Here is a 16947-nt window from a genome sequence, read left to right on the forward strand (position 1 = left end):
GATCCTGGCTGCTCATGGTGAGAGAGAATTCCAGGGAAAAATGGGAATTCCCAACTGGGAAACTGGGACTGGGACTGGGAAAAGTGGGAATTCAAACTGGGAAATTGGGAATGGAGCTGGGGAAACTGGGAATGGGAAGCTGGGAATGGGAATGGAAATGGGAAATTGGATTTTTGCTGGGATCAGGGTTATGGGATTTATACAGTCAGGGTTTATGGGATCATTCCCATCCCAGGTCTGTTCCACGAGGCCCTGGCCCAGCACCGTGAGGAGCTGCAGCTCCCGCAGGGCTCGGGGTTGTGGGATATCAGGGCTATGGGGTTTGTAGGATCAGGGCTATGGGAATTTTGGGAATGTTGGGAAGGGGTTTGAAGGGGATTGGGAAGGGATTTGAGGAGACTGGGATTGGAATTTTGGGAATTTGGAAGTGGATTTGGGGGATTTGGGGATTCTAGGGATGGATTTGGGGAGTTTTGGAGAGGAGTTTGGGTGGGAATTTGGGAATCCAAAATTCCGATCCCAGAATTCCCAAAATTCCATTCCCAGATCCCAAAATTCCAATCCCAAATTCCCAGCCCCATCCCCAGCCCCTCTCCCTGCCCTGGCGTCTCTCGGACCCCTCAGAGCAGCCAATTTCTCCCAATTTCTCCCAATTTTAACAATTTTTTCCATTTTTTCTCACTTTTTCCTATTTTTACCAATTTTTCCCTTTTCCCCCCAATTTCTCCCAATTTTTTCCCCATTTTCCCAGCCCCAGCTGCAGCACCTCTCCCTGGGCCGCTCCCAGGGTGACCCCTCAGAGCAGCAAATTTCCCCCAATTTCTTCTCTTTTTTTCCCCAATTTCTCCCAATTTTCCCCAATTTTTTTTCCCAATTTTTCCCCACTTTTCCCCATTTTTAACCAATTTCCCCCTTTTTTCACCATTTTCTCCCCATTTTCCCAGCTCCATCTCCAGCCCCTCTCCCTGCTCTGGCGTCTCTCGGACCCCTCAGAGCAGCAAATTGCTCACAATTTCTCACAATTTTAACCAAATTTCTCCCATTTTTTTTTTGGTTTTTCCCCCAATTTTCTCCCAAAATTCCCAATTTTCCCCATTTTTAACCAATTTCCCTGTTTTTTCCCCCAGCACCAGCTGCAGTACCTGTCCCTGGCCCGCTCCCTCAGTTACCCTGTGGAGCAGGAAATTGCTCAAATTTCTCCCAATTTCTCCAAATTACCCTAAAATAGCAAAAAAATGCACTAAAATGGGGCTAAAATGGCAAAAAATGGCACTGAATGGGACCAAAATCTTATCTTCATTTTTCTAGTGATAAGACACTTTCAGCCTTCTTTTTATAAGTGTCTAGGATGCTGGTCAGGTTTGACAATAGACCTTCAGGCATGAATTCTTCATCGTCTCTTTCTATTCTTGCATTCTGTTCTTCAAGGTATTTCTAGAAAAGAGGTACAGAGAGCTTTATTAGCTCTGTCATGGCCTGTATTTTACTGATTCTGCTAAAGCATTTTAAGCAGTCATTGCACAGGTTAACTGATTTCAGTTAAACACCTTCCTGAAAGACACCTCTCAGAAGCAGGTTTAACCTGACAGGATGTTACTGCTGACACTTAACAACCAATTCTGATTATTTACACCAAAGGTTTTGTCAGAAAATTTAACTAGAATCCGCAGACTTAGTAGCAGCTAAATAACTGATCCTTCCTTAGAAAGAGTAAGCTCTAATTTCCAAGTGTTTAACTGCAAAATGTCTCTAGAGAGATTTAATTCTGAATATCAAATTTTAGCTTACCACTATAGATTCTATATGAGTAGCAACTGTTTCTACAAGACGACTCAAGTTAGCATCAATTTTTCTGTTCTCTTCTGTTGTTCTTAGCAAAACGATTTGATATCTAAAAGGTAAAGATACTCAGAAGGTCATGTCCATAATTGGAGAATTCCTGACATTTAAAACAATCACTTCAAGTCTGATTTATCATCACGTTTAGCCATACTTTTTTTTCCATTAGTATTAATTTGAACCGAGTTACAACATATTAATGCTCAACTTAAAGAAAAACGCTTACGCGGAAAACAGGAGTTCTGATACAGCAGACAAACATTTTAGCAAAATACTGTTGAGGAGAAACATCTTTCAGTTGTTAACTTGTGAAATTAACACACTGAGATGGATACCTGATGAAACAACTGTATGTTACATTCCAGAAAATATCTTTATCCTTAAAAACCAAAATAAACAAGGCAGACATGGAAGTTAGGAGCCTTACTCTCTTTCGATATCATGCAATTCAGTTGTAGCTTCACTGAGCCCATCATAGACACCACTCTCAAGTAACTGTTTATGCTTCTTAAACAATTTCCGTTCATTTGCATATTTCTTGTCTTCTTCTTGTATCTCCTGTTGTCATAAGGAAGGAGAAGAAAAAAAAATGGCCTCTCTCAAGTATAATTCGGATCTTTTTTTCTTTCTGTTACCTGATTATATCCTAATACTTGAATTCAAAATTCACGCAAATAGTCCCAAGTTCAGAGCTGAAAAAAGCCCCAAGGATATCCCTCCCAAACCTAAAGTTTCTGTATCATCCCCATCCCAGAATAAGCCTAACCATCTCTTTATTCCTTTAACCACATTTAAAGGCCTGTGTTGCAGCTACTTTCCCTTCCGAGTTAAAGCTCACAAAGTGTTGTTTAGATAGTCTAAATAGCTTAGAAATGGCACATTATGAGCAACTGTTTCTAGGTTAAAAAAATACAACCACATCTGAGTAAGAAAATAGCTTTTCTTTTTTGTCTGAAAGAGAGTATAATTCCAAATAATCATCGTTTCTAGGAGAATGACACTGTTGATGCTATACAGTCCACAAAACCAAACAAAATTCTGACGTCAACTCAACGTGCAATTTTGGTAGATTACTGAAACATCATCCTTCAAAAATAATTTTAATACTTAAGACTTACAAACAGCATTTTAAATATTAGAAGAGGAATTAAATGACTAAGCGTCTGGTGGCAAGTGTTGATTTTATGAACTTAACTTTAGAGAAAAGTATATGCAAGAGCACAGATCAAAAGGTAAATGTCATGTGGTTTTGAAAAATAGAAACTAAATTAATTGCCTTTATAAACCTATATATACACCGGCCTCAGCAGGTATTAGCAGTGAAATAGCCCTGTTTCATGGCTATAGCACAGGAGTTTGGATTTACAGGAGCATATATGGTAAATATTGGTGTAGTTCAAAGAACATTTTTCTGCAGGGCACCACGGCCCCGCTGAAGCAGTGTTGTCAGAGAAGTTGGGAGCTACCAAAATAGCCACTCAGTTGTTAACAGAGAGGGTTATGTTTTGTTGCTGAACTGCAAGTGGGGAAAAGAATAGGGACTGCTCCTGTGCTGGCAAAGGAAGCTAAAGGAAGTAACAGTTTGAGATCATTAAAACAATTTCACATGCTTTTGGTCAATGATTTCCTTCGTTTTTACAGAAGCTGATTAAACATGTTTACTAAAAACTGTAAAAATGTATTTATTATATACAAATCGATTAGACAAGACAGGTTCTGTTAATCCTAAAATTTCCTTCAAGCACATGCCCGGAGACATCCTGAGGTCAGATGATTGTTGCTGCTTTTATTACTGGATGCAGGAATTTATGATTTACAGGATCTGCTACAGTAGGATGCCAGATTCTCTTACAAGAAAGTGAAAATTGATTCAGTTAAGGTGGCAGTCAAATCACTTTTCTGAAAAGAATGAAAAAATCCTCTAAGAGGGAAGGAAGAAGGCAAAGGCAGAAGCCCAAACAAAAATGCAACCCAAAAATTTATCGATAAATACAAAAATTAAGGATAAGGCTATCATTAAGGATAAGTTGTCATCAAGGTGTAAGAAGTTCTACCTTAAGCTTCTGCTGGTAAAGATCATCCAGCTCTTCAGCTTCTTCTGTCAGCATTTTCCCACTGCGTTTCTTGTCCTCTAGCATTACATTCACCTAGGATGAAAACATAACCAAGGAAGTATGGTTCAAAAAGAATTCCAACATATAAATCCATGCCATCACAAACCACACCTGGTTAAACAGGTTAAACCATTAAACTAGGCTAGGCTGGGATGGCATTATCTTTCTTCATAGCAGCCTATGTTATGCTTTGTTTTGGATAAGGGGCTAAAACAGTGTTGGTAACACACCAAGTTTTGGCTACTGCTGAATAGCGCTAGCACAGCAGTCCAAGGCTTTCTATGCTTCCCAGGGCCCCTCACTGAGCAGGGCAGGGACAGGCAAGAGACTGGGAAGGTGCATAGCGAGGCCAGCGGGCCAAGAGGACATTCCATACCGCAGAACACCATGCTCAGGTAGACGAACGAGGAAATAAAATTCTCCTTCTTTCAATCTGTCCCAAATCCAATAGTACTAAAAATCTTCCCGATGACAATTTGTCGGTGATGGTAAGCCACACAATCAACTGGAACGGGCAACTTATTAGAAACAAATACTTCCAATGGTTATGGTCAAGTATATGTAAGCTACATAAACTTTAATTCAGGGAATACACGATATTTCAACCAACAAAGACCTCAGTTCTTAGAAAAACTTTTAGGTTCCATTACAATAAAAGCAGTTTTCTCACAGTTTCTCCCCCTCTACTTGTCCTCAGAAAAACCCCAAGTAATTCAAGAAACCAACCCAACACATCACACTTTAACTATGCAAAAAGTTGAATGAAAGAGGCAGATAAGGTTTTAGGGTTGGTATCTTAGCGTTAATCTTCTTTAACTAACTCACCTGTTCCAAAGTGTCTTCCAGAGAATTTTTCCGTTGAGTGGCTTTACTAATTTCTTCCTCAGTCTCGTTGATGATCTCCATGAGGGGAGCCTGTAATACGTATACAAGAAGATTGAACAAATGCAATTTGCTAATCTGAACCAAGATGCACCCCAGTACATCTTTCCCTTTTATTTTTTTTAGGCTACTGTATTCTCCAATACCAAATCTCTTTCATATACTGTAATGTCATTATGGTGACTCATCACACAAGCTTTTCAATGACATTTCATTGTGAGATTGAGAGACCTTCCCAGCATTCCCAAAGAAACACTTTTTTTTTGTGAGTGGTATCTAAAGCCTTCAGTGTTGATTCTACTTACCATGATCTGAGTTTTGTATTTGAGTAGGCAATTTGGTCCTGAATGAGGATTAAACTGAATGGTAAAGTCGTGGCCTTTGGAATTCTCAGCATAAAGTGGAATTAATTTCAGCTTTCGAGCCAGTTTATGATACTCTGCCAGTTGCTTTTCAATCTGCTCAGAGGAGAAAAGGGCACAAATCATAGAAGAGATACAAGTGAAAAGATGTGCAAGAAGTATTCATATAGTACTTTAAACAAGTTCCTGAGTTGCTCTCTGTAGCCATAATTCCTTGCTACCCCACAGTATTCAAGAGCTGCATGCAATGCCAGCACAGCAGTTTGCTGCATTAGGTACTGTTTTATGATTCGTTCAGAGTTTGCACACTGAGGTTTCTTAGTGTCTATGGCTGAGAACACTGAATGGTTTCACCTGTGGTTTTCCGTATTCATCTGCCATAATTTTTCCTGCCTCAAGTTTTTGAGAATTAGCTGATTGGGAACTAAAAATGTGCTGGAAAATAATACTAAACAAATGATCAGTTATAAGGTCAATATGCCTTCTCTCATTAGTTTTGACAGGAAATGCTACACAGCCACACATCCTAACAACAAACTAACTTGAGCATGCCTTTAAACAAAGCTTATTAAATGCTTTAATTTCTAATTAATGAGTGCTATTAAATGCAAACATTAAAGACCCCAGGGTTTTTTTTTTCCAGTTTTATATGCTTCATACTTGCACCTGAGGATTTAAGTTGATAAAAGTGCTTGATAAAGGGTGACCCTACCAAACATATTTGAAATTTTTTCTTTAGTTCTCCAATTGGCAAAGCAGAAGCTTTTAAATCCCATCACTTCCAGGACTATATCTTTTCACTCTGTTTGAAGGGATTGAACTTGGCCCTTGAAATATGTTACAACTGCTACACAAAGAACTAATCAGGCCCTAAATGCATGCAAAACTATTGATTCAAATTCACTAGTTTTGCCTTACTTCCTTGCTCTGAAATATTAACATTAGCCTGTAATTTCTTGTGTTATCAAAGCAATGGCATGCTAATGTTATCAAAGCTCTAAATGCTACAGCAGTGACAGCTTACCATGCTTCATATTCTAGACACATCTCTTACGATGCAGGAAAAAAGTACATTTCCACTCAGTGCAAAACAGAAAAAGGGAAAAAAGGGCAACATTTTTCAGAGATACTGTAAACAGAGGCCATTCTTGTCAGTTTTGCCTGGTTAGATACACGTATGGTGGTGTTCGATTATTTAGGAAAGAAATTATCAAGAATCCAATTTTAAGCTTGCATGATGAAAACTGGCAGCCACCTCTGAGTGTTGTGGGGTTTTCACATACCGCGTCTTTGTTCCTAGCATATTTTATCTCTTCATTCCACATCAGTTCTCGTTCTTCTTGCAGCTCCTTATTCAGCTTGTTAATGGTTCGCTGCAGCTTATTTCTCTCGTGATTTATTCTCTCAATGTCTGCAGCTGAGTACTTCTGGTTATCTAAGATGTGCCGGAGCCGGGCATTCTCCCGCTTCGTGGCTTCTACTTCTGCCTCTAAGTACATAAAACATTTGTGAAATGGACATAAAATACCAGCCTATATACATAAACCTCACCTCTGTATTGTATGAGTAAATGACACAGTTATTACATAAAATTACCATTTCATTACTCCAGTGTACAGAAAGCTATCAGACAAAAAAAATTTTTATTAGCAATCCATTCTGGAAAGTTTATTTGTAGCATCATGCTACTCCAGGTACCTTGCTCTGCTCTCAAGCTAAGAACTACAATTATTTGAAGACTATTTTTAGCTTCACTGTCCTGACTGTCATCAAGTCCTCCTTACCTGCTGCCTCAACTTCATCATTAACACTTTCCAGTTTTTGATCAAGGATGGATATATGAGATTTCATTTTAGCGAAATAAGCCTGGTATTTCTGGACGTCTGCTTCAAGGGACGATTTCACATTTCGTAGCGTTGCTATACGATCCTAGGAAATGGGTGAAAAGAACAACCACTCTTAGATAAATATAAAATAATGACTTCACTTTCCAGATAAGACAGTAGAGTAATTGATCAACATCAATAGCACAAATATAGAACTAAAGAACTTTAATAATTTTTTATCTCTGTGACAGCTAAGTCCAGTCAGGACACCTTTAAAATAAAAGCAAAGAAAGCTGAAAAGATTCTTGCATTTCAGCATTATGTCTCTCATTTGCATCAGACAGTGCTTTAGACAATTCTTACTACAGGTAGTCCACAACTTAACTCTAATAATACATGGAGGGCAGATGAAACAGGGGCATGGAAAACTAGGAATAAACTCAGCACATTTTGCACAGTTGGCAGGAATTTCAATTTGCCACCTGCACAGCCACTAACCCATTTTTAAACTCAGGATGTATTAAAAGCAGAATCCAGCTTTTCAAGCAAAGTATTTTCCATAAAATATATTTGTTACCACTGAATCCCATGCCTCATATTTGAATACCAACACACTTGAAAAAAATAATGTTGAAATTTATATTAAAAAATTTGGTTCAAGTATTTTATTGATATTTCAGTCAATATAAGACCTTATTACCTGTAAATACCTGCACATTATCAAACAAATAGTTACTGAAGATTCCACAGAAAAAAGCCTTGTTCTCTAATAGTATAGAGTCTGTAAAAATCTGGCCTAATTAAAATCTCAAAGCACTGAAATTTTTCCATTTGTTATGTATCATAAGTATCTTCATTCAGAAATGGTCGATATTATAAAATTCAACTCCACCATAAAAACAGACACAATTTACTAACCTGCTCACTTTCCTTTTCTTTTTCTAGTCTTGCAATCTCTTCTTGAAGTCTTTTGTTCTCAGCTTCTAAACTTTCCATCTGGAATGGATCTACATTAAATAAATCCTCTGTGGGAGAGCAGAAGAGAGACTCGAGTTACAAATTTATCTCAATATCACCACCTCTTTTGAGTACCTGAACTTGAGCTTCAGCACAGTAAATACCCATTATCTAGATAATTATTTTTCACTAAAAAATAACTAAAAACAACCAAGAAACTTACCAGAAAAACCTTTCATTAAAATGTTACCAGGCAAAAACCCCAGAAGAAACAAGAAGAGAAATGGGTTTCTCAGTCCTCATGTCAGAAAGAGTGCTCATGCCAAAGTCACTCCCAAGAGGTAAGGGTTTCCAAACTCTCATGCAGCCCACACCTCAGGAGAGTGTACAAGTCAGGACTACCTTGTGAAGCTAGAACAAATCAAACTTACTTAACAACCTCTTTCTTATCCATAGACTTCCTTGCTTCTTGAGGCATCTTTTCCCCAACTTAATTTGGCTTTGCCAAAAAGTGGGATGATTATTTTTTCCCAATATCCAGTAACAGTGTGGTATCTTGTTTCCTCTCCAATTGATGGCCCCAGTTTGCAAACAAAGGGCCCTTAGTCTGGCTTTTCATAGGAGAGCAAAGGAAGTAAGACATGTTTTTCTTCCTTTTCTCACATTGTGTTTGTATTTCTGCAGGTGGTGAAATGAGCGAGTCAAAAAAACCCAATAATTTTCTACCTCCCTGAAGACAAACACAGGTGCATGCTGAATCACATACAGAACCCTCACAATAGAGTTTGGAACTCTTGCACACTGCTTTCAGATCTTTCAAAAGCTGAACTTTCTTGTCAGCTGTGCATCCTCTGAAAATATTTTTCTTTTTTTTAATTGTTAGCTTTTCCAGACAGAAACAAGAGCCATCTGCATAGATGGAGTTCACATCTGAAGAATTGTATACTGGTTTTCTGTGACAAAGACATTAAAAAATCAGGTGACACAGCTACAGCTGATAGCAGATCATGACCTATCCATCTGTACTGCTCAAAATACACATAAAAAAGAGAGCATTAAGTTGAAGTAACTGAAACATACTTAGGTGTTTCAGACTCCCTTAGATCACTTTCACTCATAAACTGAACAAACTGATGCTAGGAGAAAGGAAACCAGTAACACAATTGAATACTTAGAATTTAAAAACTTACTTAATTTTGACTGCACTTCAGCATCCAACTCTTCAAAGGTATCTCTCCCTTTCATGGAAAGATCATAGCACTTCACACAGTAGTCCATGAAAAGCTGAAAACAATTTAAAAATCTTTCATTTCAACAATTCCAAGACCTGTAAAATATCTGGATAGTCTAAAGCTACTCAATCAGTGGAATTAAACAGACATCAAAAATATCCTTAATGCTTCGATTGTACTTTTGTAAAATTAATTTTTTTTCCTCCCTTTGAACATAGAATGTCAACAGATTATATATTCAGGCAGAAGGAGACAACTATAATTCACACTAAGAAAGGTCTGGAAATCCTGTATTTCTTAAAAAGATATTTAACAAATATTGTAGATAGAATATTTAAGAATTTTTCATCTTGATGCATATGATTCTCTCAGGCTAGTTTATGGAAACTGCAGGTCTGTTTAACAGACCTTTTCTATAAATATGACCATTAAAATTCAGATCTGCAGGTCTCAAAGCACTCTTATCTAGAATTAAAGAAAGGTTACCCAAAAAGAATTTGCTGGACACTAAGTCGCAGATGCTTCAGAAGCAATTACACCAGTATTGTGAATTTTGTATCTATATATATATGCAGAAGTGCCAATGTAGAAGAACGTATTTCGTTTAAAAGCATTGTTAGTTGCCAACCATCATGTTGTAACCTTAGTCCAAAATTATGATTTTACTTTATTTTTGCAATTTCTAATCAAATGTTTTAGCTTATAATGCAACCCTCTCCAAACACCTGCTGTGATTTAACACTGAGTTAAATCTGAGTAGTTCTAATAATCCATGATAAATTAAAAAGAAAGCAAGCTGTTGGATTAAGAGCTCAAATTATACTGCCACCCTATTTTGTGGCTCAGAAATAAAACTTTACAACCAATTTTTACATAGTAAACTGAGTAGATATTGGCACAAGTCACTATATTTAGAAATAAGTCACTGTCTTTATACTGCACTGCAGTTAACCTCAGAAGTCTTGAGAGCTAAAGGAAAATATATCGGAAACTCTAAAAAAATAAACAGCATAATGATGCCCTTTCTCTACAAAGGAGAACAGTATATACTTGAAGAATAAGGTGAATATAAAATAAAGAGAATATTTTGTTTAATACCCAGTCTACACCAATAGACTGATCATCATACCTGCTCAGGAAATAGTTGATCAGGTTTTTTATACAATGCTACTCTACCTCCTAGAAAGCATTGTGAATATAAAAGGGAACAGATTCCATAAATACATGACCCAGCAATCTAAACTGTAATTAAATTGTGTTGTTACAGCACATGGCAAAATCCATTTAAGCAATTCTCATACTAATTTCCTTTTTATGGTACCTTTTTATGTACAATTCCATCATCTGTCTCTCCTCCCCAGCTCTGTGTGTCATCGAACGACGGTGCATTTTCCCTGATCGCATTGTACAGCTGAAAAGCAGAGGTGCACACAACAAAGAGCAAACATGAAGACATCCATTAGTTTCCATGCTGGTTTTCGTGAAAAGAAGCAGAGTAACACTGGATTAGGATTTCAGCAGGCAGGTTGGAATGAACCTGTGTTGAGCTGACTAAACACACAGGTAAAGAGGCATGAACTACACAGTCAACACTGCCAAATTCTCTCGTGTCTTTTGAGCAGAAAAGGACAGGGTTTTCCTGGGCACTCAATTCAGCAGTGGTCAACTTCTGTCACAGATGCCAAATTTTGCTCAGTCCTGAGTTGGCAGCAACAACTGTTAGGACTACTAAAAAACCCAAACAAACCAAACAAAACCAAAATTAAATAAAAAACACCCCACTCAAACCGAAAACTTGCCACTCTGTATCAGAATCACAGAACATTTGAATAATTTCAATTGAAAATTCCATCCTTAGATTTCAAATTTAGGGGAGAATGGCAGATGTCACAACATTTGCGCTGGAGATACACGTTCCATTCAGTGATTATACTCATTAACTTCTCACATTTATTGTATGTACAGATCAGTATTTTGCCACCTCCTTTTATACATTAATTTATCCAGTGCATACATGTAAAGAAAAAACCCTATCATAATATAACATGAAAAGCTCACTTTAAAAGTTACCAAAACATTAGGCCAAGGGTCAGCTCCCAGATGACAGCTAAGAACATATATGTTTACATATATGTTAAACAAAGATTTGTAGAAAATATGTACTGAATCTGTATTGAAACTAACATTCCAGCCTGGAAAGTGAAAATATTTATCTTAAGACAAACATTACCTTGACACAATCAATTAACCAAATCAAAGCTGCCACAATCTGAGGCCAGGTTCGTGGTGCTCCCACAGCGTACATGGAGTTTTTTGACAGAGCAAAGGGGTACCTGTACGGCCAAAGAAGATACACTTTTAATAGCTGTGGCAGACAGTGATGAAAACAAACGAGCACATTTTGAAAACAAAGCAGCATGTTTTTCTATGTAGATGAAAGCACAGAAGGAAGAGCAAACTCAATTCTACTGTACTTCAAAGGAAATTAGTTGAGTTCTTACAGTACGATTCTATTCAATTATCATGGGTTTCTCATTTTGCAACTCATAGAATAACATGGCCTGAAAGGGACCTGTAAGGATCTACAAATCCAACTCCCTGCTCCTCATAGGACTGCCTACAACTAAACCATATGATCCAGAGTGTCATCCAGATGCTCCTTGAGCTCCCAAAACTTCAAGTGACTTGTCAGAATTAGTCATTTTATCCAGAATTACACCCCTGATGCAGCAGAGTGGAATCCTTTTCAACATTTTAAGCTATATCAGCAGTTTCAAATGTTATAGATTAAAACAAAACTTTATTAAAATGCTGAGAAGTGTGCAAAAAAGATTTGCACCTACATTTAAGGAGCCCTGGCACTCTGACACCATCATGGGTATACAGTCCCTTTTTTTTTTTTTAAATGAGACTGAAAATTCACTGTTATCAAGAGGCAGAGGATTTTCTTTCCAAGACAATGTTGGGGCATTAATGATTTCAAACACTGAACAAATTCAGCAATAAACCACTCAGCTACTTAGTGTTTTTCTCCCCTCAACAGTAATTTTGTTATTTCCACATTCTGCTTTGAAGGCAGAATGAGAAAAATTGCAGGAAAATATATTTTAAACTAAATTAAATTTGTTTAAACTAAAATTAAATTGTCTTGATCCAAAATTCTGGAAATTTTAGTTCTTAGATTCTAACAAAATGAACAGAAAGGCCTGTAAAAGAAAATTGTGCCTTGTCCTCCAAAGTTCTATACAAATAATCAATTAAATTTTACATGACAAAGCAAGATTCCCAGAGCTTATAGTTCTGTAAATTCAAATATAAAATGTATAGCAGATGCTGAAAATCAGAGAGTAAACCTAGAGTTAAACAAAAGTGAAACAAAACAATCACAACATTGTACTTTTAGAGTCTCATCTGAATGAATAAACCTATCCATTCCCCCCAACTATCAATGCAGAATTCTTTGCTTTTAAATTTCTAGCCATGGCATATCTATTCAGCCCAGGAGACTAACAATAATCATCTTACCCAAGGGCTTTGAAAATTTTGGGAATTTCCTCTTCAAATTTTGAGTCAGGCAGTTCATAAGAAGGGCAGAGGAATTTGTAGATAAAGGTGAAGATCTTTAAAAAGTCCTTAACTGATGGAGATTGTAGTGATTTCACGGAAACATCGTGGGCATAAGCATTCTCAACAAGGAACTGTGCAAAAGAAACACGGAATACCAGTCACTAAATAAAATTTATAGTTGAAACCAAGGGAAATAACCACTTTGCCTAGCACATTTTACACCTCATAACATACATGCAGAACAAGTTCATATGTTACCTCATAAAGCTTTTGGATACATTGTTGGATGAATGTCTTGTCATGAAGGGGCCTGGGATCCTTTATCTTTTTTGTCCCAAACACACCGTACAGGCTGCTGCTTGACCCTCCAGCCCCACTCGCGCTAGGAACAGACAATAAATACAGGTCTTGTGACAATACATAGAAAGAAGAACTCTCTTCATGTTTAAGGCACAACTGCTAGCTTTATGTTTTCTTTCCATTTGTTATACAAAGTGATACTTGAAGTTTTCTCTTTGTTTAAGGTCATTGGAAAAACATCATCAACCTGGAAGTCACAATGCCATAAGTACAACAAAGATTACTGCATCCTAGATGAATACTTTCTTCATTTTATTGAAATAAATAAACTTTTAGAGAGCAGAAAGATACCCCAAAGATGAAAAAAAATAATGCTGGTGACTGTAAATAAACTCTAAAAATATTTAAGGAATATTTAAAAGGAATAACCCCTGCAACAATGGGGTACTATCAAGAAGATACCCATAACACAGAAAGTCATGAGCTAAGTAGAAAGATTATAGAGTTTTGGAAAGTTTGTATCTTAGAGAGAGGAAACTAATGCAGAGTATACTTCAGATGTCTTTCTTCCTTAAACAAGAAAATGTATTGAGATACTCTTAAGGTCTGCAGTGCACATCATTCCCAAAAGAAAAAAAAAAAAGCTCCCAAAGCAATTCCTGCTCCAGAGCATTATTGTTTAGCGACCAAGGACTGGAGGAAGGCAGACCTGAAGGTCTGCTTGCCTCAGATCCATCATTCCCTATAGTGAAAATCTGTCAAGAAAGAAAAATACCAAAATTAGAGGACCATTTTTGTTTTAATGTACAGTGCAGACAACAAAAGCTATCCATACCTGTTCCCCAAACAGCTGGCTTTTCCTTCTGAAGCTACAGATGTAGGTTTGCTCATGCTCAGCTTCTCAAAGGTGCTTCTGTCCTTCCTGAGGAGCAGAAAAAGATTCAAGTGACTACTACTACCAATTCATACAAGAGCTATAGTAAGTAGCTCTTATAGTACAAGACTGTAAATAGAATCTAAAATATTTAAGGAATATTTAAAAGGAATAGACATAGGAATAGACCCCAGCATAGACCATACATAGCTCATACAAGAGTGATACAAACAGTCATATATTCCTAAGCGCCTTCATCCCCCAACATCTTAGAAAGGTTAACTGATGCATCCAGCTATCTCCTCAGAAACATGTAACAAAGTGTTACAATTTGAAACATGACACAAGTACACAGAAAGGAAGTATTTTTGCAAAACTGGAGCACATGTGCAAACACCCTTGGCTGTAGGGAGCCTTCTTCTCACTGTCTTGTTTTTTTTCCCCTCAGTTGCTACTCACACTCAAACACACTATGATAAATCTCTTCAGAATTAGTTTTATATACTTATTTTTAGCAACATGACCAGCCAGACTTACAGCTGAGGTGTCTGAAGATCCGTCTTGTTGGTGTCCTGCACTCTCAGTGCCATCTTAGATTGTCAACTGCTGCTTCCAGCAATACTCGAGCTTCACCTCATTGTGACTGCTGTAAACCACAATCCCTCAGTATTCCAGCAGTATCAGAAAATCCAGGACCTAAGGGTATTTTCTTTTCTAAATGCCACAATGATTTTCCAAAGGCTCAGAATAAACAAGTAGACCTGTACATTGGACAAAAAAAAAAAAAAACCCAAAAAAAAGAAGAAAGAAAAAAAATTATGTTTGACTCCACAAATATATAAGAGCAGCCACAGCCCTTTAAATCAACCATTTTATTGATAAAAAGTGTTACTGTTTCCTCCAAACCTACTGTTTTGTCTTTCTTTATATTTGGTCATTTCAGACCTACGGGTCCCAAAAGCAAAAGAGCTTGAGAAATTTTTCATTTCAGTCCACTGGGAAAAAGGCCACACTACCACGAGTACACAAGTACTGCTTACAGCACGTCTGCTGTACATCAGCTCCTGAGCTTCTTGTTCTGAGCCCGCCCATTCCTCTGCAACTTCCTCATTTGTAACTAATACATATCCCTTATTGGAAAAAAAAAATTATATTTGGATACCAATTGCTAGTTAAAGATGGGACAGTGTGCTGGGAAAAGTGCCAGCATGAAGAGAAAAGGGAAGGATGTTTTTAAGAAAATACCTCCTAGTAGTCCTTTAGGTGAACTTTTAATAAATTGGGATACTAATGAGGGAATGAAGTATCTAGATAAGAGAAAAATGATAAGATACTGTACAGAAATATGGCCTAAAGAGAGTATTGCTGAAGGACCTATTTATTGGCCCTGGTATGGGACAAAAGAAAGATGGCTATGTATAGCATTAATTAGATATGTCAATACCAGAATAGAACCTTGTGACGAAGAGATTAGATATGCTAAATGTTGGTTAGAAAGGGACAAACAGGAAGAGGAAATAAAATTATATAAAATATCCAGAGAAAAAGAAAAAGAAGAAACTGGGCTACCAGAACGGAGACCATCTTAGACCATCTTCCTCCGCCTCCCCCTTCTGATCCCTTAGATGACCTCCCGTTACCTCCTCAACCAACTCCTCCTATAGACCACCTTCCTCCTCCCCCTCCAACCTTGTACCCCTCAGTACCATCTCACGAGGTGGATGAAATTTCAGTATCTGCTTCCACAGGAGTTTTAAAAGCACCTCAACCTTCTAATTCAAGTTGTCCTGCTCCCAGCATCCCCTCTTCTGTATCATCTCCTTTCCCAAATATACCAGAACCTGCCCATTCTAGTACTCCTTCAGTTTTGCAGAGTCCCTCTGGTTCCTCAAGTACCCAGACACTGGTCTCTAGTACCACTCAGAGTGTCCATACCCCAATCTTGGCTCCCAAAACTTTCCAAAATACTCCTTTTTAATTTTCCCCCATATTTCAGCCCATAACCCAAAGTACCTCTTCCCCTATTCTTATTCCTGGAACATCACAAAACACTCCTTTTTATTTATCCCCTGTACCCCAACATACTGAGAGTCACAAGCAGGAGGAAAGTTTGCAAACAAAAGGTCAGGGAGTGAAAAAGGCCTGTTGTTGTAAAGATATAGAGGAAAAGAAATTAATTGAACCAGATGAGCTTGTAGCAAGCCATCAGTATAATACAAGATTCCAAGCAAAGAAAATTCAAGGTGAATGTGGGAGAACTGAAAAGTTGTTTCCTCTGAGAGAAGTGCCTATGGGGGCGGGCAGAGGTGGTATTGGTTTTGTGAATGCCCCATTAACCGCCTCTGAAGTTAGAAATTTTAAGAAAGAAATTAAGACTTTATTAGAAGACCCAATAGGCATCTCCCAACAATTAGACCAATTTTTAGGGCCTAACATCTTTACGTGGGAGGAATTAAATTCTATCCTAGAAATACTGTTCTCTTCTGAAGAAATACAAATGATTCGTACTGCGGGTATGAGGATTTGGGAAAGAGAAAATAGAGGAGGTCCTAGAGGAGAAGATAAAATGCCTGTTAACCCACCTAATTGGGATCCAAACCAGGAAGAGGGAAGAGCGAGCATGAGACAATATAGGACACTAATTGTAAGAGGGATAAGAGAGGCAGTCCCAAGAACAAATAATGCAAGATTGGCATTTGATAGTCACCAGGTGTCGCAGTCGAGGCGGTCACGACATTAAAGCAGAGACCACAAGCACACTCAGTCTCAGTCTCAGTTGTCTCTAAATTATTAATCAAAATGGACTTTCACTTGAAGTGTTTAGAAAATTAAAACATACAGACCTTACTCAGTGTCGTCTGTGGGGTGATCTCCGGTTAGGACCGTTTGCAACTGTTAGCAACCGTTGGCAACAGTTGGCAACACTTTATTAGTGAAAATGGCTGATACACTTTCCAGTCGTTTCCCCTCCAGTCGCAGAAGGCTCCCATCTTT

General features: G+C 37.8%; 1 pseudogene; it reads right to left on the reverse strand.

The window, feature by feature from the left end:
* Positions 1-1296: 1296 nt before the first annotated feature.
* Positions 1297-14591, reverse strand: LOC128947958 (kinetochore protein NDC80 homolog; annotated as a pseudogene).
* Between the last annotated feature and the right edge of the window lie 2356 nt (positions 14592-16947).

Source organism: Melozone crissalis, unplaced genomic scaffold (genome assembly GCF_028551555.1).
Source record: "Melozone crissalis strain CALT ecotype California unplaced genomic scaffold, PUWL_Pcris_2 ptg000111l_1, whole genome shotgun sequence".
NCBI classification, from domain to species: Eukaryota; Metazoa; Chordata; class Aves; order Passeriformes; family Passerellidae; genus Melozone; species Melozone crissalis.